The sequence below is a fragment of the Mandrillus leucophaeus genome, unplaced genomic scaffold (assembly GCF_000951045.1).
Source record: "Mandrillus leucophaeus isolate KB7577 unplaced genomic scaffold, Mleu.le_1.0 Scaffold16, whole genome shotgun sequence".
NCBI classification, from domain to species: Eukaryota; Metazoa; Chordata; class Mammalia; order Primates; family Cercopithecidae; genus Mandrillus; species Mandrillus leucophaeus.
This window is the reverse complement of record NW_012101587.1, coordinates 90,074-107,913: the sequence shown is the minus strand read 5'-3', so window position 1 is coordinate 107,913 and position 17,840 is coordinate 90,074. Positions and strand designations below refer to the sequence as shown.

Here is a 17,840-nt window from a genome sequence, read left to right as displayed (position 1 = left end):
AATTTTTTGTTTTGTTTGTTTGTTTTTTGAGACGGAGTCTCCCTCTGTCACCCAGGCTGGAATGCAGTGGCCATGATCTCGGCTCACCACAACCTCCCCTCCTGGGTTCAAGTGATTCTCCTGCCTCAGCCTCCTGAGTGGCTGGGATTACAGGTGCCCGACTCCACTCCCAGCTAATTATTGTATTTTTAGTAGAGACGGGGTTTCACCATGTTGGCCACGATGGTCTCGAACTCCTGACCTCAAGTGATCTGCCTGCCTCGGCCTCCCAAAGTGCTGGAATTACAGGCGTGAGCAAGGAGCCAAACGTTAGTCATCAAGACAATGAGAAAATGTCTCTAGGGCATGTCAGAGACATTCGTGGCAGCCCCTCCCATCACAGGCCTGGAGGCCTAGTAGGAAAAAATGTGTTTTTTTTGTGCCTGGCCCAGGGCCCCCCTGCTGTGTGCAGTCTAGGTAAGGACTTGGTGCCCTGTGTCCCAGCCACTCCAGCCGTGGCTAAAAGGGGACAAGGTGCAGCTTGGGTTGTGGCTTCAAAGAATGCAAACCCTAAGCCTTGGCAGCTTCCATGGGATGTGGAGCCTCTGGGTGCACAGAGGTCAAGAATTGAGGTTTGGGAACCTCTGCCTAGATTTCAGAGGATGTATGGAAATGCCTGGATGTCCAGGCAGGAGTTTGCTGCAGGGGTAGAGCCCTCATGGAGAACCTCTGCTAGGGCAGTGCAGAAGAAAAATGTGAGGTTTAAGCCCCCACACAGAGTCCTCACTAGGGCACTGCCTAGTGGAGTTGTGAGGAAAAGGCCACTGTCCTCCAGACCCCAGACTGGTAGATCCATCAACAGCTTGCTCTATGGCCCTGGAAGAGCCACAGACACTCAACTCCAGCCCATGAAAGCAGCCAAGAGTGGGGTATACCCTGCAAAGCCACAGGGCAGAGTCCACGGCCATGGAAGCCCACTTTTGCATCAGTGTGACCTGGATGTGAGACATGGTGTCAAAGGAGATCATTTTGGAACGTCAAGGTTTAATGACTGCCCCACTGGATTTCAGACTTGCAGGGCCTTTAGTCCCTTCGTTTTGGCTAATTTCTCTAATTTCGAATGGCTGTATTTACCCAGTCACTATACCCCCATTGTATCTAGGAAGTAACTAACTTACTTTTGATTTTACAGACTCATAGGCAGAAGGGACTTGCTGTTTCTCAGATGAGACTTTGGACTGTGGACTTTTGAGTTAATGCTAAAAGGACTTTGGGGGACTGTTGGGAAGGCATTATTGCTTTTGAAATATGAGGACATGAGATTTGGGAGGGGCCAGGAATGGAATGGTATTGTTTGGCTGTGTCCCCACCCAAATCTCATCTTGAATTATAGCTCTCATAATTTCCATATGTTTTGGGAGGGATCTGGAGATAACTGAATCATGGGGGCAGTTTTTCCCCATACTTTTCTCCTGGTAGTGAATAAATCTCCCAAGAGCTGATGGTTTTAGAACTGGAAACCCTTTCATGTGGCTCTCATGCTCTCTTACCTGCTACCATGTGACTGGAGAAGCCTCATAAAACATGCAAACAGTGCAGATTTCAACAATCCTGAACCAGCAAACAGATGGTCAAGCAATCTGCAAACCCTGTGGCACATCTTAATCTGTTAGGTCCTTGTGTCCAGGTGCATGCTGATGAGAATACTTTCCACCAAATCTGGGCTGCCCTCCTAGAGTGATGGGAAAGCAAAGGGGTTACGTATGGCACAACCTGCAGTTCCGTTCACCAGGTAAAGATGTGAGTAAAATGCTAGAAACAGAAAGCCACTGAAGAGTTGCCTATAGAGTCCAAACTCACGTAGAAAACGCCTTGTCCCTCAAGGCTTTCATTGTCAGCAACAAATCTGGTATTGAGATTGCCAAGAATGATTACTCAACCATTAATTTTGCAGAGTAAGAGGAACCAATTTTTAAAATGAGGCTGGGTGTATGGCAGCTCTGAGCATGCCCACATTTAGTATGAAAATGAATGGCACCCCCATTCTAGGAGACCTCTGCCTTTTCCCTAGAAAACCACATAATTATGAAAATGGATGGCACCCCCATTCTAGGAGACTTTTGCCTTTTCCCTAGAAAACCACATGATTATGAAAATGGATGGCACCCCCATTCTAGGAGACCTCCGCCTTTTCCCTAGAAAACCACATGATTCTTCCACCCCCTAATTAGAAGAGCACATAAAGTTAGAAACCCAAATTCCTTTGGGCACGACTTCTGTCCTAAGTGTGCGCTTTCGCTTTGCAATAAAAGCTTCTGTCTTTTCACTTCATTGACTCGGTCCTGAATTCTTTCTCACCATGGTGCCAAAAACCCTGGACACCAGCTGTGGCTGGCATCTCACAGGCATCGGTAGACCTTCTTGAACCCTCCAGCAATAGGTGAGGGACAGGAAGATGGCAGGGAGGGAGGCCAGGATGTCCTCAGGGGAGTCCAAGTAGGAACGCCCACTGTTGGGAAGGGGGCCTATTGTCCAGTTGGTCACCCCTGAGCTGTCCTGGGAGATGGACATGTCTGTTCAGCTTCAGCCTGGCCAGGCTTGCGCACTGAGTGCTGCTTTCTTTGCTGTCTTGGCCCCCGGGTGGTCGTCATCATATTTCATCCTCTATGGAGGACATTTCCTCAAGTCCAGCGCTGGGTGGCCTGGGATAGGCCTAGGACGTCCATCCGGTTGGCTATAGCATCCCTCAAGAGCCTATGGGCCCAGCAATGGTCTGAGGGGCACTTCAAAGTGTGTCCAGCACAGGTCCTGTGCAGTGTGACACCCCACCAGGTGACTTCAGGGTGTATGCCTGCTGCCTGGACCCTGAGGGCAAGCATGCGAAATGACAGCTCTCTCTTTGGGAACAAAAGGAGAAGCAGTTTTGGCATGACTTAGTTCCCAAGCTTAATTTTCCGTTTGGCATTGTGAGTTTGGGGTCTTGAGATTCTATTTTCCTTCCACAGCTTCTTTCTCTTTCCTCTTCCTTGTCTCTTCAGTTATAATTTTTTTATTGTTAATATTAACTGTCAGGAATTTCTGTTTCCAGAACTTGGCTGATTACATGGTCAGTGATTTCTAGGGCAGCAGGAGAAATATTTTAAAAGCTACTTTTAAGAAGCATTATTTTATTGGAGGTGGTGTATTAGTTCATTCTCATGCTGCTGTGAAGAAACACCTGAGAAGAGGTAATTCATAAAGGAAAGAGGTTTAAGTGACTCTTAAGAGGTTTAAGCTCCACATTGCTGGGGAGGCCTCAGGAAACTTACAATCAAGGCAGAAGGCAGGTCCCCTCTCCACAGGGCGGCAAGATGGAATGAATGCAAGCAGGAGAAATGCCAGACACAAAACCATCAGATCCCATGAGACTCACTCACTATCACAAGAACAGCGTGGGGGAAAACCACGCCCAGGATCCAGTCACCTCCACTCGGTCCTGCTCTTGACACAGGGGGATTACAATTCAGGATGAGATTTCGGGTGGGGACACAGCCAAACCATGTCAGATGGGTCACTGGTCTCAAAGTCCTGGCTTCAAGAAATCCTTCCTCCTCATCCTCCCATATTTCTGGGCAGGCACGAGCCACCATAAGCTACTTAAAAAAAAAAAAAAAAAAAAGCTTGGCAGTGTTCACAGGAAAGTTAAGGGATTCCTTGGGGGCACCGTTGGCAGGTAAGTAGAGGAATTCCGAGGCTTACATTTCCCCCAGGGCTGTTGCCTGCCAGGGGTTTGATGTGCCTGCCCTGAGGGCAGCCTGAGGCCTGACACCACCACCCAAAGCCTGGACTCTGGGAGTGTGGCACGAACTCAGGGGCTCTGGGAGGGTGGCTCTCAGCGCACGAACTCAGGGAACCCTCCCTTCAGAGAAAGGTGGGTAGAGGGGGGTGCCTGCTCCCACCTTACCTGTGGATGGGAAGGGGGCTGCATCTCTCAAGCCAGAAACCTGAAGCTGGCACCGGGTGCTCCCTGTCTCAGCCTGGGTGGAAGGGCAGAGACGTGTTCCTGAGAATTCCCAGCCATCTGGGGGAGGGATCCGCACTTCCTCTCAGTGGGAGCTCTGAGTTACTTTGCTGGTTGAAGAAAGAAGGAAGCGCCAGGCCCTCGCTTCGGCTTCGTGAAAGGGGTGGGTGGGCAGGTCAAGGTGGGCTGTGGAATTCTTCTGTGTACACATTGAATTTAGAACTTTAGTTTTGACCCATGCAGAAGTGAATGTGCATGCTCTGAGAACTCATGAGAAAATCACCAGAGAAAATGAGCCTTGAGCAGAGTCCCAAGAAACCACAAACAAAACATTGAGTGCACAGTGGCTGCCGGTCCTGAGATGATGAGACACAGAATAGGAATACGTCTGTGTTTAAAGGAATGAAAAGCAGTAAGGAGGAGAAAGCATCAGAACCGTTAGAGAGTACAGAACAGAAGCCAGTGAAACTCCCAGAAATGAAAATCCGGATAACTAACATTAGAAACAGGATGAATTGGCTAAAAAGGTTTGACATAGCAAAGAGCTGCAGTGATAAGAGGGCTGGACTGAGTGATCCCACTTATGTGAAGTTCAAACAAAGGCAAAGCCAAATGTGACCTAGAGACACAGATGTGCAGTAGAACTGTGAGGAAGGGCAAGGGACAGTTAACATGAGAGTCTCATGAGATTGTGATGATCTCCTGGGGAACCAGCATGCAGTGGGAAGGCCCTGGTGACACCTGAGGCCAGTGGGGCATTCTGGACTCGAAGGGTGTTGAGTAGCGGCCCTGGCCTCCACCCACCAGATGCCAGTGGTGGCCCCTCCCTGTGGTGATGACCCAGGCTGTCTGTGGACTTGGCAAGTTCCCCCGGGAGGAGAAAAATTGCCCCCAGATGACAGCCATTGAATTAGAGGTTAAGAGTGTTTCAATTGCTTATACTGTCTTTCTTAGGGTGGGCAGTGCATATGTAGGTATTAACTTCTTATTATTTAAAATGTCTACATATGCACCCTTTATTTTATGATACTTTTTCAGCAATAAAATAATAATATACATTCTCTGGCCTAGTAACAGAATCCTACTGGATAAATGAATATGGAAAATAGTTTTCCTGGGAGCTTATAGCAGGGCTTCTCAATGTTGTTACTTAACTCCGTATGGAAAAATGTTGGCCGGGCACAGTGGCTCACATCTGTAATCCCAACACTTTGGGAGGCTGAAGCGGGCAGATCACTTGAGGTCAGAAGTTCAAGACCAGCCTGGCCAACATGGCAAAACCCTGTCTCTACTAAAAGTACAAGAATTAGCCAGCATGATGGTGTGTGCCTGTAATCCCAGCTATTTGGGAGGCTGAGGCAGGAGAATTGCTTGAACCAGGAGGCAGAGGTTGCAGTGAGCCGAGATTGCACCACTGCACTCCAGCCTGGGAGACAGAGCAAGATTCTGTCTCAAAAAAGAAAAAAGAAAACTATCTAGGAAGAAGAACTTTCCAAAAACAGCTTTATCTAGTGTGGAGACACACTTTTGTAGTCCCAACAACTCAGGAGGCTGAGGCAGGAGGACGACTTGACCTTGGGGGTTTGAGGCCAGCCTGGGCAACATAGACCTTGTCTCTGAAAAATAAATAACAAGGTCAGGCACGGTGGCTCACGCCTGTAATCCCAGCACTTTGGGAGGCTAAGGCAGGTGGATCATGAGGTCAGGAGTTCAAGACCAGACTGGCTAATATGGTGAAACCCTGTTTCCACTAAAAGTACAAAAATTAGCCGGGTGTGGTAGTGTGTGCCTGTAGTCCCAGCTACTTAGGAGGCTGAGGCAGGAGAATCACTGGAACCCAGGAGGCAGAGGTTGCAGTGAGCCAAGATCATGCCATTGCACTCCAGCCTGGGCGATAGAGTGAAACTCTGTCTCAAAATAAAAAAAAAAAGGGGGGGCCGGGCGCGGTGGCTCACGCCTGTAATCCCAGCACTTTGGGAGGCTGAGACGGGCGGATCACAAGGTCAGGAGATCGAGACCATCCTGGCTAACACGGTGAAACCCCGTCTCTACCAAAAGTACAAAAAACTAGCCGGGCGAGGTGGCGGCGCCTGTAGTCCCAGCTACTCGGGAGGCTGAGGCAGGAGAATGGCGTAAACCCAGAAGGCGGAGCTTGTAGTGAGCTGAGTTCGCGCCACTGCACTCCAGCCTGGGTGACAGAGCAAAGACTCCGTCTCAAAAAAAAAAAAAGGGAAGTATATTAGGAAGAACGCTGCAAAAGAGTGCAGCGTGGCACCTGAGACAGGACTGAGTGCCCGGTGGTGGATTTTCCTTAGGAGCATTTATGGACCTTAAGGTTGGAGCTCAGGGTTGTAAACTGAGTTTCAGCGTGGTATTCCAGAGATGTTTAGGAATTTTATTTACTTATAAAAGTTGAAAGAGGCCTGGAATTGAAGCGGTGTCATTTGTCTGCGGTAATACCCGAGGTTTGTTGCCTCACACCAAGGAAATTGAGGACGTAGACACACAACGAGTGAGTTTAAGAGCGGCAGTTTTATAGGCAAAAGAGAAAAGTTTCCTTATGCAGAGTGAGGGGGTTTCTGAGAAGATTTCCCGCTTCGCAACGAGATGGTTTCATAGATGAGCTTGAGAAGGCGGTGTCTGGTTTACACAGGCCACAGAGGATTGGCTGGACCAGGTGTGTCATTGACACAGCACTGGAAGAAGCCGGTCAACTCATCCTTTTATTATGCAAATCTTTTATGCAAATGGAGTCTCCACCTAGGGGCACCACGTTGCTTGCTTTTTTACTGCACATGTGACAACAAAGAAAAGGAAAGGGGGAAAAGAAGTTCCAGGACCCGCGCTGGGAAAGGGGTGGGGGGACCAGGGGAAGACTCAGGGTGCGATGGCGGCGCAAATTCCAGTTGTGGCACCACTTCCACTCCCGGAACAGTCCGAACAGCAAGAAGAGGCCAGCCAGCCCTTCCCACGCTGGCAGCAGCCAGAAAGCAGAAAGCAGTGTCCGCCTACAGCTCTGCGCAGGGTATCAGCACGGAAGCCAGGAGTGAGAATAAAGTGGTGCCCTCTGAGTTTAGCACAGGACCTGTGGAAAAAGCTGCCAAACCTTTGCCATTTAAGGATCCCAACTTTGTGCACTCTGGCCACGGTGGCACAGCAGCTGCCAAGAACATGACCTGGAAGAACCTGAAACAAATCCTCGCTTCCCAAAGGACATTGCCGTGGCAACTGAACGATCCCAACTACTTCAGTACTGATGTTCCTCCACCCTTTAAGCCAGCTAAGAAGTATTCTGATGTTCCAGGTCTGCTTGCCAACCACACAGACCCCCAGAGCAAACTGCGGCTCGGCCCGGTTGAAGAGTTTTCCTACATTCGGAGGCTGCCCTCTGAGGTCGCCACCGGCCACCTGGCCCTGAGGAAGGCCTCGAGCATCCTTCCCTGAGCCCGAGAAAGGGAGATGAAGTGGAAAGCTGTTTCAAAAACAGACTCTGGACTCGTGAATTTGTTTCACGGAAACAAACTCGTTCTGCTGTCAATCTGAAAATGCCAGTGCCGTGCCTTGGAAAGAATGTTTGGCTTTAATTTAAGGGTTTGAGTGTGTGTTTTCCCTCCAAGTGTGATATTTCCCGCTGAATTAAATTATACGTCAGTTGTTGCCTCAAGGTGTTTGACAAGAAAATACAATAAAACTATTCATTTAAAAAAAAGAAAAAAGAAAAGGGAAGGGGAACTTGCATGTTGAACATACCTGGCTTCCAGCTATCCCTTTTCTATTGGCACAGCTGCCAGCATTCGCCTATGCAGGCTTCCAGCTGGCTTCTCCATGTCTGCAGCTCGATTTTACAGGCTGCTCTTTGTTGGAAAAGAAATAATTTGGGGGCTGCTTTGTGTTAAAAGGAAAGCCTTACTGAGGACTCTCTTACCCTAACTGCCTAAATGATTTCTTTTTAGTCCCTGTATCAGAATCAGATGCTGTCTTTAGATACTAGGGAAGTTCGATTACTTCTGAATTCCCCATATAATGAGTTTTGCCTCCAGATGGCCTGTTTGATGGTCACCAGGCGGTCTTTGCTCCCTTCTGAATTGCTCAGGTAAGATTTGTCTCTGGGCCTGTTCAACGGTCACCAGGTGATTTTTGCCCTCCTCACAACCTGGGCAACATAGTGAGACCTCCATCTCTACAAAAAATACAAAATGGGCTGGGCATGGCAGTGCACACCTGTGGTCCCAGCTACTCAGAGGGGCTAAGACAGGAGGATCGCTTGAACCCAGGAGGTCTAGGTTGTAATGAACCGTGATTGCACCTCTGCACTCCAGCCTGGGAGATGGAGTCTCAAAAAAAAAAAGTTTTCCCGTGTGTTATGAATGTGCTCTCCAGCTTCAGTGTGACTTTGCTCGTTGGAGACTTGGGTATCCAAATTGTTTTTCAGATGTAAATGTTAGTAGCTCTCATGCATGGCAAGTTTATGGTCTGCTCTTTAAGTTCTATGGGGTTATCTTCACATCTGTGGCACAAGACTGGTTAGTTTTACATTTGAGAAAAGTGCATCTGGGGAAGTGCCGCTGCCATCCATCCCACAGCAGGCAAGCAGCCTCCTCCACACTCTCCTCTTCCTCTTCTCAGGCCTGGTCCTCTCCTTTTGCCATCTTTTCTTCCCTCACCCCATCTTTATTGTATCTGTCTGTCTCTAAACTAAACAATATTTTAATTGGTTGCATTTTGTTTTTACGTTGCCTGTTTTTAATATTCGTGACATTCCCTTCCTCTCCCCCTTCCTGTCTTCTCCGCATTAAGTTCATCCTCTTTGTACTTTTACCCAAGTGCTTCCCCCACCCCGTTCTCCCCCACCCCACCCCACTTCAGGCAATTCTGAGTGGTGCAGAGGTGTCACGTCCATCTCCTGGGACTGTATAAGAGTCTGCCTCACTTTCTTTTGAAGGAAGCAGTTGGAAATTCATTCTACTTTCTTTTTTTTTTGTTGTTGAGATGGAGTCTCGCTCTGTCACCCAGGCTGGGGTGCAGTGGCACCATCTGGGCTCACTGCAACCTCTGCTCTCGAGTTCAAGCGGTTCTTCTGCCTCAGCCTCCCAAGTAGCTGGGATTACAGGCATGCGCCACCACACCTGGATTTTTTTTCTTTGTATTTATAGTAGCGACGGGGTTTCACCATGTTGGTCAGGCTGGTCTCAAACTCCTGACCTCGTGATCCACCTGCCTCAGTCTCCCAAAGTGCTGGGATTACAGGCATGAGCCACCGCACCCAGCCTACTTCTGTTAAATATTATATAAGGGTCCAGGATTTCATGTGTGGGCATCTTTGGGAAGGACTGTATTAGTTCGTTTTCATGCTGCTGACAAAGATGTACCTGAAACTAGGAACAACAACAACAAAAAAGGCTTAGTTAGACTTACATTTCCACATAGCTGGGCAGGTCTCAGAAACAGGGAAGGAGGTGAAAGGCACTTCTTACATGGTGGCAGCAAGAGAGAATGAGGAAGAAGCAAAAGCAGAAGCCCCTGATAAACCCATCAGATCTCAAGAGACTCATTCACTGTCATGAGACTAGCACAGGAAAGACCAGCCTCCATGATTCAATCACCTCCCCCTGGGTCCTTCCCACAACATGTGGGAATTCTGGGAAATACAATTTGAGATTTCAGTGGGGACACAGCCAAGCCATATCATTCTTCCCTGGCCCCTCCAAATCTCATATCCTCACATTTCAAAACCAATCATGCCTTCCCAACAGTCCCCCAGAGTCTGAACTCATTTCAGCGTTAACCCAAAAGTCTGTACTCCAAAGTCTCATCGGAGACATAGCAAGTCCCTTCTGCCTATGAGCCTGTAAAATCAAAAGAAGCTAGTCACTTCCTTGATACAATGGGGTACAGGTATTGGGTAAATACAGCCATTCTAAATGGGAGAAACTGGCCAAAACAAAGGGGTTACAGGGCCCATGCAAGTCTGAAATCCAGCAGGGCAGTCAAATTTTAAAGCTCCAAAATGATCTCCTTTGACTCCAAGTCTCACATCCAGTCACGCTGATACAAGAGGTGGGTTCCCATGGTCTTGGGCAGCTCTGTCCCTGTGGCTTTGCAGGGTACAGCCTCTCTCCAGGCTGCTTTCATGGGCTGGCATTGAGTGTCTGCTAAACGCCATGTTTGGTTTTCCAGGTGCACGGTACAAACTGTCGCTGGATCTACCATTCTGGGGTCTGGAGGATTGTGGCCCTCTTCTCACAGCTCCACTAGGCAGTGCCCCAGCAGGGACTCTGTGTGGGAGCCCTGATCCCACATTTCCCTTCTGCACTGCCCTAGCAGAGGTTCTCCATGAGGACCCTGCCCTGTAGCAGACTTCTGTCTGGGCATCCGGGCATTTCCATACGTCTTCCGAAATCTAGGCCGAGGCTCCCAAACCTCAGTTCTTGACTTCTGTGCACCCACAGGCTCAACACCACATGGAAGCTGCCAAGGTTTGTGGCTTCCAGCCTCTGAAGTCACAGCCCAAGCTGTATGTTGGCCCCTTTCTGCCACAGCTGGAGTGGCTGGGACACAGGGCACCAAGTCCCTAGGCCTGCACACAGCAAGGAGACCCTGGGCCCAGCCCTCAAAACCATTTTTTCCTCTCAGGCTTCTGGGTCTGTGATGGGAGGGGCCACCATGAAGACCTATGACATGCCCTGGAGACATTTTCCCCATTGTCTTGAGGACTAACATTTGGCTCCTCGTTACTTATGCAGATTTCTGCAGCCAGCTTGAGTATCTCCTCAAACAAATGGATTTTTTCTTTTCTATTTCATTGTCAGGCTGCAAATTTTCTGAACCTTTGTGCTCTGTTTCCCTTTTAAAACAAAATGCTTTTAACAGCACCTGTCACTTTTTGAATGCTTTGCTGCTTAGAAATTTCTTCCGCCAGATACCCGAAATCATCTCTGAGTTAAAAGTTCCACAATTCTCTGGGGCAGGGGCAAAATGCCACCAGTCTCTTTGCTAAAACATAACAAGAGTCACCTTTGCTCCAGTTCCCTACAAATTCCTCATCTTCATCTGAAATCACCTCTGCCTGAATTTTATTCTCCCTTCTACCTTCAGAATTACCCAGGGCTCCTGGATAGTAACGGCAGTCGGAACCACTGGAGCCAGGGAATTGATCCCTGGGACCCATTAGTCCACTTGGGAGACGGTTCTGGACCCAGTGACCTATGTCTCCGGGAACAGTTTGACTTCCAGTGGTTTCCACCACAGGCTGGACAGGCTTGAGGTGGCTGCTTCTTGATGTCTGGGCAATCCCTTTTGAAGTGCCTTGGTTTGCCACATTGGTAGCAATTAGCAGATGCATCTTGAGGGTTCTGGATTTTATAAGTCTGTAATGCAGCCACTAAAACCTCTGTTTTTGTCTTATAGTTCCTCTCCTTCTCCTGGGCCTCCTCCAGGGTTTTATTGTAAAAGACTGAAGTAGCTGCTTTGAAGAGGTTCTTTAGAAAAGGTTCTATTTGAACCTGTGGCCAGTTTTTGCAATTTTCTTTCGATATTAGGGGCTGCCTGAGTACTAATTTGTTTTTTAACATTAACTGTCTGTTAACAGAATCAGGAGGTAGGGAGGTGTTTTATAAGCCTTTTCGTATGCACATCAGAAAGCATTTTTCCCCTCTGCTCATTTATAGAATTGTTGGGATTCCAATTGGAATTTTCAAGGGGTACCGCCTCCCTCCCTATTGGGAATGGAGGTTCTGCTATCTGCTCACCCTTCTTTCTTTTAGACTTCTTCCTTTAAGACTTTTAGACTAGTTATAGGAGATGTGGTTATCTCCAAATGTTTCTGCTGCCTGTAAGACTGCTTTTTAACCCCCCTCAACAGTTACGTTTTGGCTTAAAAGTAGCATAGCATCTTTTTAAGTTAGATTAAACACTTGCACTAAATTTTGGAAAGCTTCTATATATTAATTAGGGTTATTAGAGAACCTCCCCAGGTCCCCCTTTATTTGTTTAAGGTCCTGCAATGAGCAGGAAACTTGAACTCTAGTAGCACCATTGGGCATTTCCTGCAGGGGCAACAGCAAAGTTGGGAGTTTCTTGAGGGGCACTACCAGGGGAGCTAATGATCCGGCTATTGTGGGGCAGGCAGGGCACCCAGAAGTTGTGTTTGAGGGTTCCCCAAGGGTTTTTCTTGACTCTGGGGAACCATCCTTTGCAGGCTTGCCTGACGTGGCTGCCAAGAGGGCAGGGTTAACTGTACAATGCTTATAAAGATTTAGGTTATCTTGCAAGGCAAAGAAAACCTGTACACTGGGAACCTTGGACCATTTGCCCTTTTGCCTACAGAAAAGTTTTAGTTGTTGATAGTATAGAAATCAAGACTTTCCTTGGGCCAAGTTTGTTTGTTCCCAAGATGGTAACAAGGCCACGCCCTGTGTAACAGAATATACGCCACTTTCTCTTTAGAGTCTTAGGGTTAAAGGAATTCCAGTGATTTAGAATGCATTCAAGGGGAGTACAGAATGCAGATGGTTTGTTACCCATCTAGAAAGAGTGGGAGACAAGGCATTCCTTAGTCCCCTTCCTCCCTTTGGCGTGACCAAGTGTGGAAGGAAATAGAGAAAAGGCATTGCCCTTTTGCCCTTCTCCTCTTTCCTCCTCTCCTCTGGGTCCTGGCAACCATTATAGGTGCCACCCCATGGATACAAGTGTGACCTTTACTCATGGATCCAGAGGAGGTAGTAGGCAGGACTAGTCACACTTACCTGTGCAAGACCCTAGCTTTCCGCCCTGTGGGATTCTTAGACCCACTCAGCCCAAAGCCTCCCAAGGTATCCAATAGGCCTGGGAGAGATTATGTAGTAGCTGGACTTGGGCAAGACTCTTTAATGGAGAAAGTGTTTTAATGCCCTATTTGGCTTCCCTTGCTATGTCCCCAGTGAAAAACTGGAATCCCACAGAATGGGACTGATTAACCTCAAATGCAAAATTCTTTTTTGTTTAAATCCCAATGTCATTGAATGCAGAACAGGCGCCTTAAAAGAACACGAGAACTGAATGGCTGCCCTTCCTTTGATGGGGACGGTATTGAAGCTAAAACCTGTTTTATTAGGACAGCTTCCTCCTGGCAGTTGAAAGTGGAGTTTTTTTGTTTACAAATAGGACATGTTGCCTGATCACTGATAGAGGGATGTAAAAGGAAAAATAATTAGGAAACTAGAAGTATGGCGAACAGGGTGGACAGGGCTCCCCACGGAGGAAAATCCTATTCCACTAAGTGGCGCCGTAGGGTTGCAAATGTTAGGTAAAAACTCTTGACTCCAAATTCTTTTCAGGCAAAAGTTAGAGAGGTTTGGGGTTTGATAGGATGTCTCCATAGCATGCTCCCCACCCCCCATGCAACCAGCATAAGAAAATTACCTTGTCTTATAAAGGAACTGTTTAAAGTTATTGAACAATGCTGAAATTTTATATGGGGAAAAAAGAACCAAATGGAGAAGAGGATATTCACACATGTTGAAATATCCTCCCATATGTTACCATGAATATTTATTGTTGAGGGATAGAAGGGACCTTACTAGGTAAAAATTTAGACTAAAATATTGAATTCCCTGCTTCTAGGAAGTTACAAAAACAATAACTTTTTGAATTACATTCCTGATTACGAAGACACTGACTAACTTTACCCAGCAAGATCTCAGCATTCTGTGCTTCTCAATAACCCACCCTTTCACCTTTTAATTTGGAGCCCTCAAAGTCAACTTTGGAGAAAGGCATAGGCCTGTCTCCTGGGCACATCCTTAACTTTAGCAAATAAATCTTCTAAAATGATTGAGATTTGTCTTGTCACTTTTTTTGTGAGACGGAATCTCGCTCTGTCGCCCAGGCTGGAGTGTGGTGGCGCGATCTCGGCTCACTGCAAGCTCCGCTTCCCGGGTTCCCACCATTCTCCTGCCTCAGCCTCCCGAGTAGCTGGGACTACAGGCACCACCACCACACCCGGCTAATTTTTTGTATTTTTAGTAGAGATGGGGTTTCACCGTGTTCGCCAGGATGGTCTCGATCTCCTGACGTCGTGATCTGCCCACCTCGGCCTCCCAAAGTGCTGGGATTACAGGCTTGAGCCACCGCGCCCGGCCTGTCTTGTCACTTTTTTTGATTGACATCTGGTAACCACAAAGGGACCTGAGTGAAAGTGGCCGGGCCTGGGGCAGTTTTGCCTTTTAGTACTTGGTACTGGCTCAGGCGCCTTGTAGCCCAAACCAACAGGACAATCTGCCGAAGTCTGGGACCTCTTTCCTCCAGGGATCCCTGATCTTCCAATGTTTCTCAGCTGGGGGGGGGTTTGAGGTTTATTCGCTGTTAAAAAGAAATTCCCTTTTTGTGGGAGTTTCTCCACTGGCTTCCGTCATAGAAGGTGAGTTCATCTGCTTCTGCATTGGCAGAGAGCACTCTCCAGCTTGGGTCCCATCCATGGGTGAGAAACTGGTTTGGAATTCTGTCTTGCAAATTTAAATGATGAAATGACGAAAATTAGCACTAACAACCAGCTGGTGCTAACTTCCAACTTAAACTTGGAGTGCTCAGAAATTGTATATTTTGTGGATCATTGTTAGTTTGGCTTAACTATTTTTGTTGCTTGTCTCTGCTTTGTGTGTGCGTTTATGTGTATATGTTTTGGTTCTTTCCCCAATCAGATTTGACCAACTCTGAACCCTCTGGCTCATGAGTGTGGAATCTTCCATGCTGAAGAAACAAAGCACCTTGCTCCCCTCAGCCTCTCAGGGCATTCTCAGGCAACTGAGAATCACCTGAGGGTGTCTGGGAGAAACACTCCCTAAGACGTGCAGCAGCTCCAAATAGGTTTCCTCTTTCAGAAGAGCATATTTAGGGTCTCATCTCAGCCAGCAGGTGCATGTAAGGAACCAACACCTCCTGCAACTTGAGCCCCTGACACACTTGTGCCAGGTAGCGGTGACACAGGTAGACCAAACTGGTTCAGGAGGTAACGGCCCGGAAAAGCTAGGTCTGCAAGCAGCACATTTTGGGGCAGCCACATGTCCCGACTTCATCATATCTCAAGAGGAGCTCTAAATTATGGGGAACAAGTCTTCTAAGACCCCAGCAGCTGCAGAACACAAAATTCCCCCTTTAGAAACTCTGGCCGGCTATATGCAAAATACTTATGGCAAATCATCATGCAAATATTTAAATAAGTGGACCGCTATAACTAAAGCAGATTCTAAGTTACAATGACCTAAATGGGGATCTTTTGAGATGCCCGAATTAGTGTAACTGAGAACTAGGGTGGAAAATGCAGGCACAACAAATAAGCAACCAGAATGGGAGAGTTACTTTCAGTGGTATCTGGAGAGTAGCAAAAGGAGTGAAGACCACCTCATCTCCCTATAGGAGGCAAACAAGCAACTTAGAAATGCTAATCAAGAACCCTCTAATCTTTTCCCTCTCTTAAAGAAATCCTTGAAGTCCCTTATTCCTCGCTGGCACCTCCACCTACACTCCCACTGTACCCTGACCTCTCTGACCTTCCCCACACCAGGTCTGTCCCGCTTTTCTCCTGCATGTTTAACACTCGCCCAACAAGGCCATCAGGACTCGGACTTCAAGGGCCCCAGCGGCTGCTGATTCCCCGACAGCCCCAGTGGCAGCGTCTCACCTGGAAGATGTGGAAAAGGGGACCCTGCGGGGACTTCTCTCATGATCACCCCATTCTGGGAACAACTGGTGACAGGTAGGGGAGCCCCAGTGATTGTCTACCAACCTTGGTCAAAGGCTGAATTATGAGGTATAAAGAATTTCCTGACCCCCAGAAAGATCCAATCAGGTTTGCCCAAGAGTTTGAGCTCATTATTAGAACCCAGGACCCAAGTCATTCAGACCTTTATCAGCTGGTTCACATGTTGGTCTCAGAAGCTACCGTGAAAGAACAGCTAGAAAAAGCACAACGGTCAGACCCTGTAACAGATTTGACCCCTGAATGCCCAGTATAGCCACAACAACCAGCCCCCACCACATCCAGAAGACAGGCGTAAAGATGCATGGGAATGAGCAATGACTGTTAAATACTATTCCTTCAGTGTTCCAAAGGGTTGTGGATTGGAAAAAAATCCAGCAATGCTGCCAGAACCCAAATGCATTCGTTTTAGATTGTTTCACATGTTTTGATAAAACTTTTAGACGGCCGGACGCGGTGGCTCAAGCCTGTAGTCCCAGCACTTTGGGAGGCCGAGACAGGTGGATTACGAGGTCAGGAGATCGAGACCATCCTGGCTAACACGGTGAAACCCCGTCTCTACTGAAAATACAAAAAACTAGCTGGGCGAGGTGGTGGGCGCCTGTAGTCCCAGCTACTCGGGAGGCTGAGGCAGGAGAATGGTGGGAACCCGGTAGGCGGAGCTTGCAGTGAGCTGAGATCCGGTCACTGCACTCCAGCCCGGGCGACAGAGCGAGACTCCGTCTCAAAAAAAAAAAAACAAAAAAAAAACCCAACTTTTAGACAGTATTGTGGGATGTCAGCTGATTGCTTTGAAAACAATAAAAATGATACCTTATTAAATGCAAATTTATTAAACAGACTAGATGATGATTTAGCCATGCTTGTAAAATGCCACATGATAAATTGAGCCATAGCTAGAACTAATGAACTAGTTAACTTAGCTGACCAGTTATCCCACACTGTGATAAAAAAGGAAAAACAGAAGATTGCTAGATTTATGCATGTACAGCTAAAGTAATTAACTTCTAAACCTATCAGCCCCAAAAAGATTTTTAAGCTCTCTAGATCTGAGAACCCTTCCCTCCCAGTCTGTTGCTGCTACAAAAGTCCAGGACCCCTTAAAAGGGATTGCCTTAGCCTGAAATGAAAGAAAAGGCAGGAAAATGCAACTCAGGAAGACTAGGGATGCTCCGAGGAAGTACAGGAGTTTTATGTCTCCAAATATTCTACCCTGACAAAAAAAAATTGCGGGAGATTAATATAGTAACCATGAGCTGACAACTGCCTTTATTGACACAGGCATGACTATATCTCTGATAAATCCCAGCTTATTTAGAAACCCCATTCCTCGGAGTAATAAAAAAGTTAACAGGGTAGGTACTAAACAATCTTACGTTTTAAGTACAAACCTGTACCTTCCCGTTTCACTGGGTTCCGCTCCCCCACCACAGCTCTAAGTGTGACACGCTCAGGAGGACCCACATGTTTCTTATACGCCCTATAGCCCTTGTTAATCTTTTGGGCCATGACCTCCTCAACATCCATAATGCCTTTCTCATCATATATCTTTTTCATCAAAAGGTGAACTCTTTTTAAGAATTGGAGCCAGAGGACCAAAAATACCACATTAAAAAAATGTCCTGACAGTGTACCACAATTTACTACCAGTAATGTTAAAACATCATCTTGTGACCAGGAAAATGAAATGGAGAGAGAGGAAGAAATATTAAGGGAGAAGAGAAGACATTGGAATAAAGAGTGGAAACGATAACCCTCCTCTTAGCTTCCCCGATTTTCCTGTTAACACCAGGAGCAGAACACTTGCTCAACGATGTCCCTTCCACTTACGGTCTCAGCCACATACAGACGCAGAGGAAATATTCTCAGCCACTCCAGTAAAGGTAGAGATAAACCCGAGAGACCAAGAAACCCCTACTCAACCTCCAACAGTATCCTCTAGGATACTACAGAGGAAGCCAAAGACGGAATTGCCCCATCATATAAGATTGTCTGAAAAGGGGACTCACTGTTCCCTGCACAAGCCCTATAGTCCCTGTAAAGAAACCAAGTGGGAGAGGACGGAGATTTGTACAGGACCTGAGGGCAATCAACAATATCGTAATACCCAGACACCCAGTAGTCCCA

The 17,840-nt window shown here is 47.4% G+C and overlaps 1 pseudogene; it reads left to right on the top strand.

The window, feature by feature from the left end:
- The first annotated feature begins 6,840 nt into the window (after nt 1–6,840).
- Nucleotides 6,841–7,565, top strand: LOC105536487 (annotated as a pseudogene).
- The last annotated feature ends 10,275 nt before the right edge of the window (nt 7,566–17,840 follow it).